Here is a 5,497-nt window from a genome sequence, read left to right on the forward strand (position 1 = left end):
TATAAATATATCACTTTTACGGGGTCATTTTCTCATACTAAATTATTAGCACAATTCTAGTGTTGTTTTTATAAATTCATAAATATACACGTTTTATGGGGTTATTTTCTTATATTGATAAATATACCCCTTTTACGGGGTTGTTTTCTCATATTACAAAATTAACCCATTTAAGGGGTTGTTTTCTTATACTCACAAATGCATAAAAATTACGGGGTTATTTTCTCCGATTGATAAATATCCCCGTATTACGGGGTTATTTTCTCATATTAAATAATTTATCCCATCTACGAGGTTGTTTTCTCATATTAAGAAATTTACCCTTTCTGCAAAGCTGTTTTCTTAGACATGCAATTACACTATTTTTACGGGGTTATTTTCTCATATTCATAAATATACATATTTTACGGGGTTATTTTCTGATATTGATAAATATACCACTTTTATGGGGTCGTTTTCTCATATTAAATTATTAGCAGTACATTGGGTTGTTTTCTCAAATTCTTCTTAAATATACACTTTTTACAGGGTTATTTTCTTATATTGACAAATATATCCCTTTTACGGGGTTGTTTTCTCTTATTATAAAATTAACCTATTTAAGGGGTTGTTTTCTCATACTCACAAATATATCGCAATTACAGGGTTATTTCCACAATTTCATAAATATCCTCGTATTACGGGGTTATTTTCGCAGTTTCATAAAAATCCCCGTATTACGGGGTTGTTTTCACATAATAAAAAATTTATCCTTTCTATGAGGCTGTTTTCTCATATAAAAAATTTAACCATTCTACGAGTCTGTTTTCTTAGACTCGCAATTACATTACTTTTACGAGGTTATTTTCTCATATTCATAAATATACACGTTTTACGGGATTATTTTCTTATATTGATTAATGTATCACTTTTACGGGGTCATTTTCTCATACTAAATTATTAGCGCTATTATAGTGTTGTTTTCTTAAATTCATAAATTTACACATTTTACGGGGTTATTTTCTTATATTGACAAATATACCCCTTTTACGATGTTATTATCTCATATTGTAAAATTAATTAATTTAACGAGTTGTTTTCTAATACTCATAAATATACCAAACTTACGGGATTATTTTCTCCGATTGATAAATATCCCCGTATTACAGGGTTGTTTTCTCATATTAAAAAATTTATCCCTTCTACGAAGCTGTTTTCTCATACTCGCAATTACACTACTTTTACGGGGTTGTTTTCTCAGATTCATAAATATACTCGTTTTATGGGATTATTTTGTTATATTGATAAATATACCACTTTTACGGGGTTATTTTCTTATATTGCGAAATATACCCCTTTTACGGGGTTATTTCTCATATTATAAAATTAACCCATTTAAGGTGTTGTTTTCTTATACTCATAAAAATACTAAAATTACGGATTTATTTTCTCCGATTGATAAATATCCCCGTATTACGTGGTTGTTTTCTCATATTAAAAAATTTACCCCTTCTACGAGGTTATTCTCTCAGATTTGCAATTATACTACTTTTACATGATTGTTTTCTCAGATCTATAAATATACACGTGTTACCGGATTATTTTCTTAAATTGATAAATATGACACTTTTACGGGGTTATTTTCTTATATTAACAAATATACCCCTTTTACGGGTTTGTTTTCTCATATTATAAAATTAATCCATTTAAGGAGTTGTTTTCTTATACTCACAGATATACCGAAATTAAGGGATTATTTTTTTCGATTGATAAATATCCCCGTAATACGGGGTTATTCTCTAATATTAAAAAATTTACCCCTTCTGCAGGCTGTTTTCTCAGATTCGCAATTACACTACTTGTACGGGTTATTTTCTCATATTTATAAATATACACGTTACGGGGTTATTTTCTTATATTTGTAAATATACCACATTTATGAGGTCGTTTTCTAATATTAAATTATTTGCACTATTATGAAGTTGTTTTCTCAAATTTATAAATATACACATTTTTCGGGGTTATTTTCTTATATGGACAAATATACCCCTTTTACGGGGCTGTTTTCTCATATTATAAAATACAAGGGGTAATTCTTTTAATATGACAAAACAACCCCGTAAGAGGAGTATATTTATAAATATTAGAAAATAACCCAGTAATATGGGATATTTATTAATCGGAGAAAACAACCCCGTAATTTTGGTATATTTGTGAGTATGAGAAAACAATCCCTTAAATGGGTTAATTTTATAATATGAGAAAACAACCTCGTATAAGTGATATATTTGCCAATATAAGAAAATAACCTCGTAAAACGTATATATTTATGATTTTGAAAAAACTAACACCATAATAGTGCTAATAATTCAGTATGAGAAAATGATCACGTAAAAGAGGTATATTTATGACTATAAGAAAATAATCCCGTAAAAATGTGTATATTTATGAATAGAAGAAATTAACCCCGTAAAAATGTGTATATTTATGAATCATAGAAAACAACCCGTAAAAGTATTGTAATTGCGTGTACAAGAAAACAACCTCGAAGAACCGGTAAATTTCTTAATATGAGAAAATAGCCTCGTAGAAGAGGTAAATTTTTTTACATGCGAAAACAACCCCGTAATATAGGGATATTTATAAATCTGAGGAAATAAAAGTATGAGAAAGCAACTCCTTAAATGAATTAATTTTATAATATGAGAAAACAACCCCATAAAAGGGGTATATTTGTCGATATAAAAATAACCTCGTAAAACATGCATATTTATGAATTTGAGAAACAACCCCATAATAGTGCTAATAATTTAATATGAGTAAACGACCCCGTAAAAGTGGTATATTTATCAATATAAGAAAATAATCTCGTAAAATATGTATATTCATGAATCTAAGAAAATAACCCTGTAAAAGTAGTATAATTGCGAGTCTGAGAAAACAGCCTTGTAGAAGGGATAAATTTTTTAATATGAGAAAACAACCCCCTAATACGAGGATATTTATCAACCGGAGAAAATAACCCCGTAATTTGGTCTATTTGTGAGTAGGGGAAAACAACCCCTTAAATGGGTTAATTTTATAATATGAGAAAATAACCCCGTAAAAGAGGTATAGTTGTGAGTATAAGAAAATAACCCCGTAAAGTGGTATATTTATATATAAACGAAAATAACACTGTAAAAGGTGTATATTTATGAATATGAGAAAACAACCCCGTAAAAGTAGTGTAATTGCGAGTTTGAGAAAATAGCCTCGTAGAAGGAGTAAGTTTTTAATATGAGAAAATAACCCCGTAATGCGGGGATATTTTTCTAATTGTGAGAAAATAACCTCTTAAATGGATTAATTTTATAAAATAACCTCGTAAAACGTGCATATTTATAAATTTGGAAAAACAACTCCATAATAGTGCCAATAATTTAATATGAGAGAACGACCCCGTAAAAGTGGTATATTTATCAATATAAGAAAATAACCCCGTAAAACATGTATATTTATGAATCTGAAAAAATAACCCCATAAAAGTAGTGTAATTACGAGTCTGAGAAAATAGCCTCGTAGAAGGAATAAATTTTTTAATATGAGAAAACAATCCCCTAATCGGAGAAAATAACCCCGTAATTTTGGTCTATTTGTGAGTATGAGAAAACAACCCCTTAAATGGGTTAATTTTATAATATGAGAAAACAATCCTATAAAAGTGGTATATTTATCAATAAAAGATAATAACCCCGTAAAACATGTGTATTTATGAATCTGAGAAAACAACCCCGTAAAAGTAGTGTAATTGCGAGTCTAAGAAAACAGCCTTGTATAACGGGTAAACTTTTTAATATGAGAAAACGGCCTCGTAGAAGGGGTAAATTTTTTAATACGAGAGAACAACCCCGTAAGAGGGGTATATTTATAAATAATAGAAAACAACCTCGTAATACGGATCGGAGAAACTAACCCCGTAATTTTGGTATATTTGTGAGTTTAAGAAAACAACCCCTTAAATGGATTAATTTTATAATATGTAAAAATAACCCCTGTAAGACGTGTATATTTATCAATATAAGAAAATGACCTAGTAAACTTGTATATTTATGAATTTGAGAAAACAACCAAATAATACTGTTAATAATTTAATATGAGAAAATGACCCCGTAAAAGTGGTATATTTATCAATACAAGAAAATAACCACGTAAAATGTGTATACTTATGAATATGAGAAAACAACCCCGTAAAAAAGTAGTATAATTGCGAGTTTGAGAAAACAGCCTCGTAGAAAGGATAAATTTTTAATATGAGAAAACAACCCCCTAACACGGGGATATTTATCAATCGGAGAAAATAATCCCATAATTTTGATGTATTTGTGAGCATGAGAAAACAACCCCTTAAATGGGTTAATTTTTAATAAGAGATAACAATCCCGTAAAAGGTGTATATTTATCGATATAAGAAAATAACCTCGTAAAAAGTGTATATTTATGAATCTGAGAAAACAACTCCGTAAAAGTAGTGTAATTGCGAGTATGACCAAACAGCCTCGTAGAAGAGGTAAATTTTTAATATGAGAAAACAACCTCATAATCCGGGGATATTTATTAATCGGAGAAAATAACCTCGTAATTTTGGTATATTTGTGAGTATGAGAAAACAACTTTAAATGGGTTTATTTTATAATATGAGAACAAAATCCCATGAAAGGGGTAGATTTGTCGATATAAGAAAATAACACCATAAAATGTGTATATTTATGAATATGAGAAAACCACCCCATAAAAGTAGTGTAATAGCGAGTCTGAGAAAACAACCTCGTACACCGATTAAATTTTTTAATATGAGAGAACAGCCTCGTAGAAGGGGTAAATTTTTTAATATGAAAAACAACCTCGTAAGAAAGGTATATTTATAAATATTAGAAAACAACCCCGTAATATGGGGATATTTATCAATCGGAGAAAATAACCTCATAGTTTTGGTATATTTATGAGTATGAGAAAACAAATCCTTAAATGTGTTAATTTTATAATATGAGAAAACAATCTCGTAAAAAGGGTATATTTATCGATATAAGAAAATAAACTCGTAAAACGTGTATATTTATGAATTTGAGAAAATAGCCCCATAATAGTGCTAATAATTTAATATGAGAAAATGATCCCGTAAAAGTAGTATAATTATAAATAAAAGAAAATAACCCCGTAAAACGTGTATATTTATGAATCTGAAAAAACAACCCTGTAAAAGTTGCATAATTGCGAGTCTGAGAAAACAGCCTCGTAGAAAGGATAAATTTTTAATATGAGAAAACAACCCCGTAATACGAGGATATTTATCAATCGGAGAAAATAACTCCGTAATTTTGGTATATTTGTGAGTATGAGAAAACAACCCCTTAAATGGGTTAATTTTATAATATAAGAAAACAACCCCGTAAAAGGGGTAAATTTGTGAATATAAGAAAATAACCCCGTAAAAGTGGTATATTTACTAATATGATAAAACAAACCCGTAAAAATAGTG

Source organism: Ricinus communis, chromosome 3 (genome assembly GCF_019578655.1).
Source record: "Ricinus communis isolate WT05 ecotype wild-type chromosome 3, ASM1957865v1, whole genome shotgun sequence".
Taxonomy (NCBI): Eukaryota; Viridiplantae; Streptophyta; class Magnoliopsida; order Malpighiales; family Euphorbiaceae; genus Ricinus; species Ricinus communis.